Source organism: Mixophyes fleayi, chromosome 5, assembly GCF_038048845.1.
Source record: "Mixophyes fleayi isolate aMixFle1 chromosome 5, aMixFle1.hap1, whole genome shotgun sequence".
Classification (NCBI taxonomy): domain Eukaryota; kingdom Metazoa; phylum Chordata; class Amphibia; order Anura; family Limnodynastidae; genus Mixophyes; species Mixophyes fleayi.
Window position 1 is genome coordinate 250,883,227 of NC_134406.1, and position 18,054 is coordinate 250,901,280.

Genomic DNA, 18,054 nt, shown 5'->3' on the forward strand with positions numbered 1-18,054 from the left:
TGTGTCAATGGCGTGCTCCATTATTCACTAACTAGGAGACAGTGTTGCCTTTAACCAAGATAACCCAACCAAATTGGGTGTCTAAAGCAAGAGGTATACCATGGGCTGTGCAGCCCCGGACAACCTGTGACTCTCCAAGTGTTGTAAAACTACAAGTCCCAGCATACCCTCACAGTTAGCAACTGGCAAAGCATGGTGGGTCTTGTAGTTTCACAACACCTGGAGAGCCACGGGTTGGCCAGGCCTATATTAGTTGACCTGCATAAACAACGATTAACCAACCAATATCATTATCCTGAAGTTTTCATTTTGTGACTGATTACAGGACACTCTCCTAGCTTTAACAGGATAAAATACACAAAACATACTGTATATATACTCTACCAAGCTATATAGGTCAGGACCCTGCTGGGTAAGGTGCAGCTCAAAGCCACGTTTTCCATTCCTCCATATAAAAGCCCAGTTAGAATGAACGAACACTGTGTTCTCGTAAATACAACACATGCAAGCTTTCCTTCAGCGTTTAAGCCCAAAATCCGTGGAAACATAAAACACAGCTATTTTTATCTTCTTAGGAAGATCCTTTCCAACTTTTTCTTTTAATATATAACTGCCATGCCAACAAACTAACGGACAATTACTGAACAGTGCCAGGATACAAAGGGCACATTAACGGAGACAGACACCACGGAGACTAAAAGGTCTGTCAAATCCAATATTATACAAAGTTAAAAGGAAACAAACATATGTAAAAGTTACCATACTCTGCAAAGACTCAAAGGTTTCCCTTGCCAGCTTCTCTCATTGCTTTAGGCTGGGTACACACTACACAAAAGTTCTCCCGATGTGATATCCTTAACGATTTTACCACTGGTTTTAAAAAAAGCATTCCAATTCATGTGTACACACTAAATACATTGTACATGACTTACCTTCAGATCTGTGCCCTTAATCTGTCATAACCATCGGCTGAAAAGATGGTGACTCTGCACACTCCATAGAGATCTATGGACACTGTCTGTCCCGAGTGCATAAACACTGCAGGATTAGAACGACATTGTTTCATCGTTGAACAATATCTTAAAAACCAAATGAAACAATATGATGAACGTCGCAGCATACACACTAATGCAATATCAGGCCGAACGGCCGTTTATCTTTTGATTGGCCTGACCATCAAATGAAAAGAAATGAATAAGACTGTTAGCGGGGTTCTCAGTAGGTAGGATAAGGGTATTATGGAGCAGAGACAAAGACAATGGTTCTCTACCAATCTTTAATGAAAGTGTTATCAAATCTGTAGCAGACCTCTCAATCACTAAAGTGATATAACAAACATAATATTCATACATTCACCTTTAAATATTTATAAGTAATACTAATACAAAGGGGAATATTCAACTAGCCACCGAGTGCCTCCAGAGCGGTTGCCAAGGCCCCCCGTGGAGATGTAACATTGCAGATTTCTGTTCACCCCCCATAGAGTTGTGAAGAGAAATCTGCTATGTTGAGGTACTGTAGTACTTGCAATTGTGCACCACCGCGATGCCCCAAACAGTTAAAAGTAAATGCCACTGCCTAGCATCACTTTTAAAGAATGTTTTGTTTGGCAGATTTACCGAAACAGAACAAGTGCTTAAAATAATTCACTGATAGTTAAACGCACATAAAAACACAAATATACATGGGATAATTTGGTATATCGATTTCTATTTTCATATTCATTTGCATGCACTTAACTTGCGTTAAACGTGCAATGCTAAATGCGTCATATTAAGGCCTGGGTGTAAGCAGCCTTAATCAAAGCCTTATCTCAAATATCATTCTTTCTTATCAACCCGAAATGTTTGCATACTTCTCCTCCACTACTGACTTCCTCTGCAAGGAAAACACTTCAGGGCGAGGAGCTGGTGCTGGGTTTGAGCAATGTCTTACTGCAGGTGCAGCCAATACTGGTTCAAGCATAACAAGCTTTGTGGCTGAGCAGAGGGAGAAGGACATTGGTACCAGGCACTGTCTATGTACAGTTCTACTCAATATATCTGATAAGGAAAACAGAGACACGGAGAAACAGCACATACTGTAAGATTACATCAGAGGCTCTTGCCCTTTATTAGTTACATAGTAACCAGGTTAAAGGATAATAAAACAAAAAATAGATGTTGAATCAAAATGAAAAAGAACTCCAAGCTCAAAGAAGTTCTCAGCGCTATGGTCACTGATGCAGGGGGTAAAGTATGTTATAGACCAGTGTTGGTTAAACTGTGACACTCCAGGTGTTGTGAAACTACAAGTCCCAGCATGCTTTGCCAATATATAGCAGCTTATTGCTGGAAGGGTATGCTGGGACTTGTAGTTTCACAACATCTGGAGTGTCACAGTTTAGCCAACACTGTTATAGAGTATAGTTTTGCGTTATCGATCTGTTCAGACTATAATCAAGAAGATCATGGGTCTTTGACCCACAAGTGAAAAACCCTTGGACTAGACACTCTGCAGTGTACCGGGGAATGTTGTACTTGAAGTGAAAGTCTATTTGGCCCTCTCGATATACAACCCAAACATAACAAAACATTAAACTCCACTTATAACAATGTTAAAATAATTGATAAGGCTAAAAGTGCAATGATTTACGTTTTACCATAGTAAAATAACTCCCGAAATATTACCTGTATTAGGCTAGGTACACACTGAAGAATATTCCGACCGACGTGTTATCTCAAACGATTGTACCTACAACTGAAGGTCCGATCAGTCTGGTGATTCATGCATACACACTGACATGATTTACCTTTAGATCTGTGCTCTTCATCTGGTCCTCTAGTCTTCATAGAATGACAGCACAATATTCATACATTCATTCTTGTCACACTGATTGAAACATTCTTGTTATAGCTATCCACATGTCCTAACGAATATCGTTAGCTCCGCTGACTCTTAAACAAAACATTCTGTCTCAGAACGAACAAATGAATTATTCCTTCTACAGCACTCACTACATTTATTCACCAGGACATTCATCGCTAGCATCGGCTGAAAAGAGCCCGACTCTGTAAACTCTATGGAGATCGTGAGCATGAGTGCGTACACACTGCATGATCAGTCGGAAAATATTAAACAATACAATCAATCAAATGAAACGATGATCAGCACTTTGGGACGACTTTAGATCATCGTGTCACTATACACACTCACACGATATCTGACCAAACGGTCGGATGTTGGCTGATTGGAGCTTTTTCGGGCAATCATTGGGCCAGTGTGTACCTAGCCTAAGTCTAAAAGGGAGAATAATTGATGAACCTACAAACCTAGTATGTAAAGTGCACTGTAACCAGAGAAGACCATGGTAATGGTTACATGCTAAACATATGAGGATTTCATGTTTTCAACAAACATAACATGAGGAAAAGGCAGTGGCACGTAAATACTCTTCACAACGTCACGTCACCAAATGCTTAATTGTACAGCAGCAGCCCTGCGTATCCAAAAATAAAACGGCTCGGGGGTGGCCTGCAACGTATAATTACTCTGGCACCTTGGGGCAGCAGGGAATTTAACACTGCACACTCCAGACTGAGCCACTTCCCAGACACACATAAGAACATCAGAAACTTAGCAATTCAGCACAGACCACACCCAGCAGTAATCTGACCAATGAAACCTTTCCCCGAAACTTGTTCTTTCAATCAAGTTTATTTCTTGCAAATTTCTTTTTTCCCCTGCAATCATAGTACAAAAAAGAGTTGCAAAACGATACCCACAATGCTCTGCGGTGCATGGCAGAATAATTCTGGGACTTTACAGCTGTGATCCACATCTCTAGTGAAACCAATCCTAAGCGATATACTGTAACTACTGCAAATTCCTCTCAGTGAGGCAAAGCTCTCCCAAACTGCAATGACTCACTGCCTTGAAATGAGCTGGCGTAGCCACTGGCTAATAGGCTGGGGGCACAGCTGGCTTCATTCTACTGGTACGAGATGAATGGTGGGACAGTACGACTGGATTATGTATCCAAGTTTACAGAAATTCTATGTAAAAAAAAAAATAAAAAAAAATACGTGGACTAAATTTCAGAGCAAAGGAAACAGTTTGAAAGGAATGCCACGCCCTGAGAGAAAATAACAAGAGCACACTGACACGGCTGTGTTTCAAAGCTGAAAGAGGAGCAGCTGATGTGAGGCAGACGGCAGTATTTTATTCCAGCTATGAGTCACACCAACTGGGCTGGAGCCAAGCGTGGAATATTACCTATACTGTCTAAGAGGGACCGTTCGGTCTGATAACTCCTAATGTCTGTGCAATTTACAGACTGCACTTTAAACATGATCCCCCAAGGCCAGTACATCATAGAAGGTGGCCTGTAAAGTCTACTTGTCGCCTACACACAGTGGTGGCAGCCATTTTCTGGGCTGAACCAATATAATAATCATGAGAACATAGGGCCTGATTCATTAAGGATCTTAACTTGAGAAACTTCTTATTTCAGTCTCCTGGACAAAACCATGGTACAATGCAAGGGGTGCAAATTAGTATTCTGTTTTGCACATAAGTTAAATGCTGACTGTTTAATCATGTAGCACACAAATACTTGATAGCTTATTTGTACACTGAAATGTAAAGTTGATATTTGTGTGCTACTTGAAAAAACAGTCAGTATTTAACTTACGTGCAAAACAGAATACTAATTTGCACCCCTTGCATTGCAACATGGTTTTGTCCAGGAGACTGAAATAAGAAGTTTCTCAAGTTAAGATCCTTAATCCTTAATGAATCAGGCCCATAGTCTATGAACGGACTAGAAACTAGTGACATCAAGTGAGGCGCTAGTACAGCGTCTAGGCTGAATATTGCACACAAAATGGCTGCAGCCAGGTGACAAGTACACTTTAAAAGTATAATACATGTATGCAATACAAACATATAAATAAATGAACATTTTCTGATTATTGCATTAAAATCACACACAAATCACTCCAGCGATTTGCCCAAAAATGCTTACTTGCTATGTGTTATTTTCCTTTATCCCCCTCATTTCCCACACATTTAAAAGCAAACAATGCCATTCTGGGAACAACAATAAAAAGGTATTGCTCATTAAACACTCGGACAATTAGACAGTCTTCATGTGTAGAAGAGTCACCATACATATCCTCTGTGATATTACAAGACACTTCCACCCTTTTTATGTCCACAATAGCTAGACGTCTACATAGAGAAACAACATGAAATATCCGTCAACCTCTATAGACCGAGTGTCACCTGCCATGAGAGAATGTGTAAGTAGTGATATATGTGGAATACTAGTGAGAGCAATGCTACTATGACAACAGAAACTTGGCTCAGAGCTGACAATTGAAAGAAAAATATCATGGATTAACTCTTTCACCGTCGCGTCACTCATTTGGGAGAAACAATTACATTCTTGAACAAGCCTGCGGACACGATGCGGGAAAGGTGACGCAGTCAATTTCACCATGTATTACTTTAGTTCTGCGTTACATAAAAGTTTAAGCAAACCAACATTGCACGCTAGCAAGAACAAGAAGCAGATGGTGAATTAGGGGGTGTTTGTAAATAGAAATTATTTATAATATCATTATGTATTCAATGGAAACGGCATAGAGATATAGTACAGCAGAATGATTAGCTGCTTTCTCCTGGTATTATTTTACGGGACAAGAATAATATCGCCCTGCATAATCATGGAGAACTGCAGGTACCTGACAGATACAACATTCGCTCTGGTGCCTTCTACATAAATTCAGGAGAACAAATGGCGCCCACAGGCTATGAGGCACTTACACCAAACACAACACAAATGGACAAAGAGCTTTGTGTACACACGAGATGAAAGGAATACATCTATAAACTCACAATCTAAAAAAACAAAGAGAAAAAACAAAACAACAACAAAAAAAAGAAAACACAAAAGGACAGGGCTGCAGAATTCTTGGTCCCATTTTTTCAGACCAGGAAGACGACCGACTAGAAGATTATTTTGGCTCTTAAAGTGGCAACGAACTCATGCACAAGACAAATCAGCAGCTCAGGACCTTAGAATACATAAATACCCTCAGGTGTAAGCAGTAACATCTGATCCAGCACAGCTATCTGGCTGCCAGGAAAATGCTGCTTTGTTATATAACAATAAATGAGCTAAATTAAGCAATACAAAAGATACATATAAGTAAAACCACATTCACAACCAGATGGATGTACACTGAATGCAAATGTTTGGACATCCTGACCCAACGTGTCTTTCACTGAAGCTGAAGTGAAAAGATGTCTTCTGCCAGATACTAAACTTAAATGACACATTTCTGCACATTTAATGCAATTTAAACCAAAATAAAACAGTGAAACTGGGGTGAAAAGTTCAGGCACTCGTCCAGTTGATTTATTAATAAAAAAAACGTTTTGCTAAGGCCTCAAAACTTATTTAACTCGTTAGGCGTTAAATTAAGCCAGAAGATGACAAATCATCATCATCATCATTATTTATTTATATAACTCTAGCATATTCCGAAGCGCTTTACTGAGGGGAACAGTTGGATTCAAATTTATTACCTCCCAAAGTTCTCACTCCAAAATGGTGAGGAACAGATAACAGTAAACAGGTCATAAAAGAAACTGGGGCCTGAGATGGCAAGAGGGATCACACCTAGATGCCGGGGCATGGTATGATTAGGGAGAATAATATCAATATCATGAAGGTCCATTCAGATAGGTCTGAATGGACCTTCACTAACAGAGCCACATAGGCTGTTGCTAAGGAACGAAGTAACTGAAGCTACAACAAGTGCAAAAATAAATTCAACTATATGCTATTTGAGACACCTACACTTTCACTTTCTAAAGCTCAGTCTGTGGCTTTGCTCTTATTCCCTTTCCCATCCACACATCATGAATGGACCCAGTCACATGAAGCCCTCCTGTCATTTATCAGTAGATAATTCATTGATTCCTACAAGATTAGAATGTTCATATCCTGAAATACTCTGTTGCTGTGAACATTCTGATTCTCTGATTGGCTATCCCCACCCACTTCGCAACTGGCTACAATAGGACGAACAGAGGATAAAGAAAAAGAGCACAGATCATAGACAAACACCTTAAAATCCTAGTATGAATGCATTTTTTAAGTAGGGGATTTCCTAATGAATATGAGATCATGGATAATTAAACGATTACATCAGAATAAGAGTCTATATTCAAGTGAAACACACTGCACACTTCTATCCAGGTTTTGCGGGAACAGTTAAGTGAAAAGATGACTAAAAATGTTCCTTAGATCCTGGCAAATGTAACAGATGGAAACTTCCACCCAAGCCGGAGCCCCACTATAAACAAACGAGTGTAGCTGAGATTTTAAGAGACGTTTACAGTAGCTAAACAAAGTGGCCAGACCACATTGAACGAAAATAAAGCTTCCACATATATAGAGATGTATTTTTACACCAGTCCACAGAAGTGAAACTTTATTCAAAAATAGAATACACTCGGACACACAGTTCAGCACTCCTGATATGCTTAGCTGTTATCAATCTAAATGGCTACCAACCTTCCTGGTACAAACACAGTAAACAGGTACAACTTGTAATGTTAGCCAACCTGTAACACAACCACATTGTGGAAACATTAAAAAATAAAAACAATGGCTTTGTTTTAGAATTCCCATTAATTTCTGCCTAATTAGACATTAAAATGTGGTTTGCGTGCAACGTGCCAGTTTGTACTGCCAAACCAGTCACAGCGGCAAAGATCCTTTAAACCAAGTAACTCTCTGTCCTTCAGCTGTTGTGGGATGAGTCCTGGCAATCTCTGACAGCTGTTAAGTCTGGTACAAACCATGAAAATGACAATCACAAAGGCAAAAAGTATCACTTGCTAATCCTTAAAGTCTTTATGCAATAGGAGGCCAGGCCAACCTGTGGCACTCCAGGTGTTGTGAAACTACAAGTCCCAGCATACCCTTCCAGCAATAAGCTGCTATATATTGGTAAAGCATGCTGGAACTTGTAGTTTCACAACACCTGGAGTGCCACAGGTTAGCCTACACTGCTCTATTACAATGTGCGCTTTTAGGCCTAACATATCCACACTTTACAGAGTTGGTAGCCTCTGAGCTCACACCAATGTCTGTCTGGCAATGCACATTGTTTTCCAAAAGAGACTAAAGATGAAGCAGTATTTTAATCAGGAACAAAAATTCAACAAATTTAAAAATGAACCCAACTGTGCCCAAACAGGGAAATCCTGATAGTCCCAACGGTCATACAAACCACTGGTGCAGACGTTACACTGTATACGCACACCTTACACTGGGTGTTATAGAAACACTCACGAGATGTAGTCAAGGAGTTAGTCATTGCTTATCTGACATTTCTGTATTGTCATTTCTCACAATAAACAGGAGCGTGGTCCTGAACAACATTTTTGTCTCCCACATCCTCATCTCAGAGAAAACAGAACAAAAGCAGCTAAATGACAGGGCTGTTACTAAGGCTGAAATGTTGATTTTGTGCCTTGTCAGCCCCTGCTGATCTTTAAAGTTTGATTCCCACATAGCAGAATAGCACGTGCAACTACATGACCGTGCTTAGGTAGAACACAGTTATTATGATGGGAAACAGAGATTTCATTTTCCTGTGAATCCATAGCACAGAAGCCTGGTGGAAGCCTAGTCAGTGCAGGGTTCATTAAAGTGGAACTAAAAATATTACATGTAATCAAAATTATATATGTGTCAGAGGGGGGTTAACTGGGCGGTCTTGTCTTTTCATGAATATAGAACTAATAAAACAGAAAAGCCTTCACACCCTATAGATTGCATACCTCCATATTTATCCCATATCCCTAGCTATGTACTTCATTCAATACACTGTGCTGTTACCAGCAATCAATACCAGCGCTTACTTTACATCATTTATATAACATCTTCGAAGAACAATAGGCAATCACAGCAGGTTTCATTATTATAGAATTTTCTTTGATCTCAATATATTATAATGCTGAAAATGATGGTGCTCTGATATGTAACTATTTTAGCCACGTGCCTGAAATTGTCTATGATCTGGCATTATAGCGCTACTGTGCAAATAGTATATAAATCTCACACCATCAGTATCTGGAGCTTTGTGAATGAAAAGTATAGTAAATTACATGGAATGTAACGGACTTCCTAGACCCCAGAATTTATATTGCATAGATGTAGTGTAGTAATGTAGACTAAATAACTAACACTGCTCAGATTGTCAGTCACTTTTTAACCATTTAATGACCTCCTCTCACTCTCGTCTTCAGGACTTTGCCCGGGCTGCTCCCCTGCTGTGGAACGATCTTCCACGTTCCATCAGGTTAGCATCTACTCTCAAAGGCTTCAAGCGTGCCCTTAAGACTCATTTCTTTATTCAAGTCTATCAGTCCCCTCCTAACTTCCTTGTCCTGGCTCTCTCCCCCAGTTAGTACCACCCTATTTGTGTCTCCCCCTTCCCTTTAGGATGTAAGCTCTCAGGAGCAGGGCTCTCTTTCCTTGTGTGCGCCTTCTACTATTCCATCACCCCCTGTACCTCTTGGCCTGCTTCCCTAGCCCTGTTTTCTTAAGCTTCGGCCTTCTTCTCGCTGATTTCTACCTTCCCTTTCACTATCTGTTCCAGTAATAATTTGATTTGCTTTACCCTGTCATCTGTGTTTGTATATATTTTTGTATCATGTTGTGTCTTGGTTCTCTGTTTTCCGTATATGTAATGTACGGCGCTGCGGACCCTTTGTGGCACCTTATGGGGCATATTCAATTGTTTAAAAGTTCCGCGGCGTTAAAACTAGTACAGTTAATACGGTAAAACCTAGCTGGATTTCAGCTCGCGGCTCAGGGAGCTGCGAGCTGAAATCCTGCGAGTAAATTACTGTATTAACTGTTTTTCCCGCACACGATTACCGTAATAACGGTAATCGTGCGCGGACCGCAGGATTTTCGGCGTTTCCGCCGACAGTTGAATACGCCCCTATAAGTCAAAGATAATAATAATAATAATGAAGTTGAAGTGTAACAGAACTTACTGTTCACAGCTCAGGTTATATTGAGGTCCATTTAAACTCAAGTGTTTGTGACAATCGTCCAGCAAATGTAACGGAGTAAACGGCGGTTGTAGAAAGAAAACATATTTAAGATAGCACAGGCCTGTCCTCCGAATAACACATTACAAAGTGCAATAGGCAGACTATATGGCCAATTGGTCTTTATCTGCAGTTTATGTTGCTATACTCCGTCAAAAGAAACATGCTGTATAGTTAGTACCATGAGCCCTGTACTTAAATTCTTCCTAAAATCTGCCTTCAGGCCTGGAAAATACAACTGTTTTATAAATCCTAAGATCAGAAAATTCTATCAACCATTCTTCACTCTCAAAATGGAAAGTACAGAAAACGTTTACGGCATCTTTAAATGGAAATTCCCCCCTGGTTCCCAAGCACCTGTACAAGCAGCTTTGGAACGCTTCCCTGCATCAGTTAAATACATATATTATGTATTCCATGACATCAGCAGGATTTTGGCAACACAGATGCACATTAATTTCTGCAGCGTTGGAGAAGGAAATCAATGCATTGCTTTGTTGACCCCTCTAGCGGAAGAACGTTTAAGGGAACAGTCGGCAACATTTAAGAACATATAGATGAACTGGATTCCCCAACACAAAACCTTCACTACAGCTTAAACCATCTGTGCAGACTTGCAGTCTACTGTTGGCAAACAGACACTAATTATTATTGCGTGCCCATCACCTACACATAGGTCGAATCAATATTTATGAGAATGCAGCCATGAATTCACCAAGCACAAGAGACATCATTGAGGCTGATTGATAGACTATCTATGATGAAATTCAATGCTGTTCAAGTACCATATGTTACAACTCTGTGCTTGCCGGCCAAATACTATTAAAAAATGATGTCATACAATTGAGCTTACGGAAATTGTTAGGGATAACGGGGATCCAGAAGAGGCCTTGGGAGGACCACCAATTAGACAGCCCTAATGTAAAAGATGTGTCATGTTATAGGGTGGATGGTAGCACAATCTAATACCCACCAGCTAAACATCTGACAAACCAATACCAGTTATCCCAATCACAGCAACAAGATCATTGTGTAGAATAAATACTGGGCAAGAAACACCAGTGTTACTGCTGTAACACACTCTGAAAGACTAGTTTGTGTTGCCGGCACAATGCCTGTGTTGATGTCATCCTGACATAAATAAGTGTACAGGAATATCGTGACAAATATAATACATCTACAAAGACAAACACGTGCCTATACCAGTATTAACACTGAACTGCAAATAGGCTGAGGATATTGTGTGGGTAAAAAGCATTAACATCTCCACCTCAAGTAGGTTAGATTAAAGTCATGACGAGCTTAAGATTTCTTCTCACGTCAATGTGCACTGATCCTACCTCCACAGGTGTGTACCACAATACACCTTTACACAGCCAATAGGACGTGGGCAGCATGGTAGCTAAGTGGTTAGCACGTCTGCCTCACAGCGCTGGGGTCATGAGTTCAATTCCCGACCATGGCCATATCTGTGTGGAGTTTGTATGTTCTCCCCGTGTTTGCGTGGGTTTCCTCCCACACTCCAAAAACATACTAGTAGGTTAATTGGCTGCTATCAAAATTGACCCTAGTCTCTGTCTGTGTGTGTATGTTACGGAATTTAGACTGTAAGCTCCAATGGGGCAGGGACCGATCATCATCATCATCATTTATTTATATAGCGCCACTAATTCCGCAGCGCTGTACAGAGAACTCATTCACATCAGTCCCTGCCCCATTGGAGCTTACAGTCTAAATTCCCTAATATATACACACACTCACACAAAGACAGACAGAGAGGGAGACAGACAGAGACTAGGGTCAATTTTTGATTGCAGCCAATTAACCTACCAGTATGTTTTTTGGGGAGTGTGGGAGGAAACCGGAGCACCCGGAGGAAACCCACGCAAACACAGGGAGAACATACAAACTCCACACAGATAAGGCCATGGTCGGGAATCGAACTCATGACCCCAGTGCTGTGAGGCAGATGTGCTAACCACTAGGCCACTGTGCTGCGAATGAGTTCTCTGTACAGCGCTGCGGAATCAGTGGCGCTATATAAATAAATGGTGATGATGATGATTACCAGAAATGAGAACTCTCAGAAAACAAACTGTGCTCACTAAGGAATAACATTTGACATTCAGTATTGTATAAATAAAAGGCATTTATGTAATCCATAAGCACTTGCTTGTCTCTGGAAATTATCATAGAAGATATGAGATCATAGATCACAGCTCACAGCCCATTCTAACCCGTGAATCAGTTTGTTTACAGTGAGTATCATTTCTGTACAGCATTAAAATGTTACATGTTGATGTCTATAAATACATAATAATAATAATACTTATCCACATGTCAAATGTGGTCCAAATTTTTTTCTATAACCATCAGCCTTTCACAAAATCAAAACATTTTACTTTCTAAAGAAAGGTAATTGGTTAACACCAGCAACAGACAAGACCAGTTATAGCAGTAATGCCAAGTTCTCCCCTGATATAAAAACAACATACAAGCTTAAATCTATAAAATAAAGTACACTGTCAGGAATCAGTAACAGCGCAGGTATTGCTCAACTTTTCGCAACATACCGCGTTCTGCCAGCATACTCTTCTCATGATCTAACCCACATAAAATAAACATTTCTTTCCACTGGGAGGTAGTGCAATTAATTATAAAGGTTACTGGAGCTTTCTAAGGAAACACATCACACTGAGAGCAGTTTAACATGAAAATGGTCCAGACTTCGCTATTGTAATAGGACAATCATTTTTCAGACAGTGACATTTTTATGCAACCGGCATAAACAATATTGTTGATGTGTGCAAACTCCTCCAGCACAAAGAGGTTCCTTCCTGAGACAGGGTAAGTCGCTACAATGATGTGACTGCTCAGAACATTTTGTGACCAAAGACTAAGTAACAGAAGAAATACACAAAAGATCAAGTTTAATAACCTGCAGCTGTGATAGATATTAAAATCACGTAACAAGACAACCGCAATGTCTTATCAGAATCACTAGCCACAGAATCCTGATTATCGTCTACTACCATTCTAATCTAGGGGTTAAATGACGGGTTTGAAAAGTGGAGATGTTGCCTATAGCAACCAATCAGATTCTAGCTATCATTTATTTAGTACATTCTACAAAATGATAACTAGAATCTGATTGGTTGCTATAGGCAATATCTCCACTTTTCAAACCAGCTTGATACATTTAACCCCTAGAATAGAGGAGAGTTTCTTTATCATCTTACATTGTCTGTTCACACACCTCAAATTCATGTATATTTTGGCAAACTAAATGTGCATAAAATGGAGAGATCCAGGAGTTGGTAACTAGCAGCAAAATATATAGATTCCAACAAATGACCATAAACAGCTATGTTCTATACAATCATTCAGAGTCTTAAATATCCATTAAATCAGCATATACTAAGATGACCACACACAGCCCGGGGTTTCCAATGGATCATCAAACAAAACAGATTTGTGGCCAATTTGGTGACATACATGAACAACATTGGTCATTGGATGGTTGGGATGAACAAGATCACCAGGGAGTCCTAATGGTGAACAACACTCTATTGCTTAAATATCACACTTAACCTTCAAACACAGTAACAATCACAACACACACCAATGCTTCCACAAACACACCTATAAGCAGACAAGAAGCGGGTGCTTACATATTCCAATCCAACAGCCACCGCCTTTCCAACCCTCGCTTGGTTACCCTTTACACCCTGCTGTGCCGTCAGTGCCGGTTGCTACCAATATACTTTATCTTTAGTGGGAAAACCCTGTGATATAATCAGCAAGTTGTGCTTAGGCTGGTTGGAGTTTGAACTTTGCCTGAACATCAAGCGCTAACAGCTGCTGAGTAGGTAAGGATAGCTTCCCAACGGCAATTTCTGGATGCCCCGGTATTAGGAGCAGGTAGGTACCAGGTTCCTGTGGCTGATAGGCAGACGGAGCGGTTTCTTATAAACTAAAGGTCCCGTGTTCCATTTTGTAGAAAATAGCTAAGCTTGGGCCCAAGATTTAATGGAAGCCACTTGTTTTAAAGCAGACATGTTCCAAATATAGACTGTTCTGCACTTCTTAGAGCTCATCAGCGTAGGATATGAGGTTTCAGCACAAGACTGAAGCAATGAAAGTTAGAGATTAATACCAAGTCAAGAGTTGGTAAGGGACAAATTAATGGTAAAGTTGAGTACACACCTGTGGAGCAAGAAAGAAGAACATTTCAATCGGCAACTACACCAAACCACCCCAAACACAGACCACACATCTATGGAGCAAGGATGGGGAATTAACCGGCTGCAATTATAGTATTATCCTACAATGACTTGATGTCAGACTTTCAAAGCCACCTGTTGGGAAGATACTAGTATTGACATTGCAATGTTTTTCTAACTCTATCCACTGTGCTTGAGACTTTAGTGTTGTTTATGTCATTGGTTACCTAGGCCGCCATTAGAGATTCACAGATTCTCTGTTCTGTTCCCTACTGTATATAAGGACTCCACTGGAGGGCGTGCACTGTATACCTGCCTCAAACTATGTTCTATGAGGAGAAATTGCAGTTTATACTGTATTTTGTTGTATTTATGATAATGCAACCCATTAGATGACTAGGAACCAATGACATCACTGAGGTCAAATATAACTCAGTGATGTACAGTATCCTAGTCATTTGTTGCTATTTTGTGTAGTGACAAGTGCGTTTTAAAATAACAAGTTTAAAAACAAACATGCCATAGATATCAGTGACATTACTTACATAGCAGAGAGCTTACTCTCACACACGTGTAAAATGCAACACTTTCCAATCAACATATTTTAACTGCACTCTGTATTTTTATGCATATTTACATCTCTGCTTAATTAAAAACCCAAATATAGATTATCTATTTGATCACCAGCCTAGCCAACTGTAATCACAAAAAACATGTGTTTGTAGAGTAACAGACTACTTTCAGTTTCAAAGAGGGCTCATCAAAGGTTTGACATTTGTGACAGCTGCATAAGCTAAACTTTAGTCATATGAAAAAAATAAAATAAATAATGGACATATCAATAGTGTGTCTTAAAATAAGCATACAAATCTAAGACTTTGACATTTCAGTATTTTGCATAAATACATTTTATTTTAGTGCCTAGTAATTTGAATAATTGCAAAAACAAGTCCCCTAGAAATTTTATATACACAATTACAAGTAAGTCAAAGTAAATTCACTAAACTGAAACCTCTAAGTTGTATGGACCTCAAATGTTGGCATTTCCAAAACATTTTGGAACTTCCACCCCACAGCCTCCCAACGGACAAAGTTTACCAAATGCCAAAACAGCCTAAAAATATATCCCTCAATGTCCACTGACATTATCTGCATCATCCTTTTTTTTTTTTTTTTATCTCTTTCCAGAGTTTTTGGGACCACATATTGCATATAGTACTGCAACTTTATGACATATGCAACCATTTGTCCTAAAGTCTGACAACGTAGATTATAAAAACACAACACCATCAAATGCATTGTCTGTTAATAAGGAGTTCCATTACCATAACAGCTTGTGTAAACATAGATTATGTTTCCATTATTGGCTTCCAACTGACCCCTACAGATCATCCCATTATCAAAACCTACTATTCAGTGGCCAGGTCAATTACCCAGCCAACCTAAAAGTCTCTTACAGTCTCCAGCACCTTCAAATATACTTTAATTCATGATTTGTCTTGATGTTTATTATTGTTCATCCATATCATAAGAGTGCTTATGTTTTGGGGAAACAGACAACTAAATTCTAGTAGCGCCAAAAAAGTAAAAACATTAACCAAGCCAAGTTAGAGGTATTAAAGGGGTAACAACCCTCTTAGTTTAAATTCCTAACCATGTCTGTCTTAAGGTGTTGTTACATACATTTTAACATGAGCATCAGGGTTCCGCCACAGTCCCTGGGGACTAGGGCTCCTCCACAGTCACCAGGGCTCCGCCACATTTCCCGGGCACCAGGGCTCCACCACTGGGCACCAGGGCTCAGTCACAGTCGCCAGGGCTCCGTCACAGTCGCCAGGGCACCAGGGCTCCACCACAGTCGCCAGGGCACCAGGGCTCCACCACAGTCGCCAGGGCACCAGGGCTCCACCACAGTCGCCAGGGCTCTACCACAGTCACCAGACCTCCACCACTGTCCCTAGGCACCAGCTCTCAAGACTGTCACACTCCCTGGCTAGTAAATCCCTCCAGTATATTTCCCATACACTTTCTAGCAGACCTCTTACTTAAAGTGGCCCGTACAACATAATCACTTTACTCTCCAGTAGATCTGTGATCATGATCTCACCCATCACTTCACTCTCCAGTAGATCTCTGATCATGATCTCACCCCTGGCACCAGATCCTCGTCCTACAGATCCCACCAGCCGCCACCCTACACATTTCTTACCTAGACACCGAGTCCACGGGCTGTAATCCCCAGGCAGGCAGGCAGGACACAGAACAGGCCAGCCCGCTGTGAATCACCCACCTTCAGTCCCGGACCCCGGGGCCGCCGTCTGAGCCATCGGAGAAGCGGAAGTGAGGGAACCAGGGAGGGGAGGGGGGGAGGCAGCAGGGAGGGACGCGCGTGCCCGACTTCTCCAACAGTCACTGGTACGCGGAAGACACCCAGCGAGATGCGGGTGACGTCATGCGCGGGCACAGCGCGTCTGATCGCTGCGGAACAACTGAAGCGCGCTCGCGTCATGCTCCCCCCCCGTGCACGCGCGTGGCGGAAGTCCCGTGTTCCGTGGGCGACGTGCTGCTTAGATACCTCAATGTGCCATATGTGCAGATGGTATATAGTTATACCACTGCCTGGGTCTGCAGAGATACGGCTCAGCAGTGAGTTAGTCCTCGTTTACCTACCATGTAAATCCAGATACATAAAACAACCGTCCTTTACTATAGGTGCCAACTGTCCCCAATGTCCAGTCAGTCCCAGGTTTTAAATCCCTGTCAATGTCCCTGTTTTCAGTATTGAAAAGCTGCACAATAAAATTCATAATTGTCTACATTTTTATTTCTTGCAACTCAAAAGTTTTATTATATTAGTTTTTTTTTTTAAATATGGGGAAAGGAATACAAACCAAAGAGAGGGGTTGAAGGGAGTTATAATAAAATGACATATTTGACGTACAGAGTATACAAAAGTATAGTGAATTATGAAAAATGATTCCTGTATGTTCTGTTGGTAAGGTATGCCAAACTGGGATTGTCTTTTGCAAGAGAAGATAAAGATATGTAGAAGGTTCCAAAAGTAAAATTCAACCAGAGATCATTGTTTATCTTTCCCTTTGTTTCATGTCATTGTATGTCATTTATTTGTGTAATGATCCCCTGGATGTACAGCACTGGGTAAAGCTGGGTACACACTACAGAATTTTCCACCAACTTTTTATGCCGATCGATTTTACATGCGATCGATGGTCCGATTGCTCGGTCCATGGACTGCATACACACTAGCCTTGTTTTAGATGATAAAGGGAAGAGCGGCCGTCCCTTAAGCGACTTTTTACAGCCATGTTGTCGTGAGCAATGATTGCAATTTCGTACACACTGAAGCAACATCGGTCGGAAGTTTATACACACTACACAACGGAAATGAGATTGGAACGAAAATATTTAACGGTACGACCAACCAAATTAGGCGACAATCGTCCATTTTATTCAGACTTTCGACCATTGTGTCACTACACACACTGACCCAACTTTTGAACGAGCGGTCGTATGTCGGCTGGTTGAGCCGATTATTGGAAGAAAACCCTGTAGTGTGTACCCAGCTTAATATATCACTGCTTTATAATAAAAGATCACTAGAGAAACCCGGCGGTAACCACCTTAAATTAAACTGAAATGTAATATCTAAAATACTTTATTAACAGAATTCAATACGTTTTTTATACAC

General features: G+C 40.6%; 1 protein-coding gene across 2 annotated transcripts in view; it reads right to left on the reverse strand.

The window, feature by feature from the left end:
• Positions 1 to 16,746, reverse strand: part of RNF19A (ring finger protein 19A, RBR E3 ubiquitin protein ligase) — a 68,103-nt gene extending 51,357 nt beyond the window's left edge. Inside the window, exon 1 of one of the 2 annotated variants that reach the window (XM_075213880.1) lies at positions 16,555 to 16,746. The gene's annotated coding sequence lies outside the window, so the exon portion shown is untranslated. The remainder of the gene's footprint in view (positions 1 to 16,554) is intronic. The other variant, XM_075213883.1, reaches the window with a different exon arrangement.
• Positions 16,747 to 18,054: the final 1,308 nt, after the last annotated feature.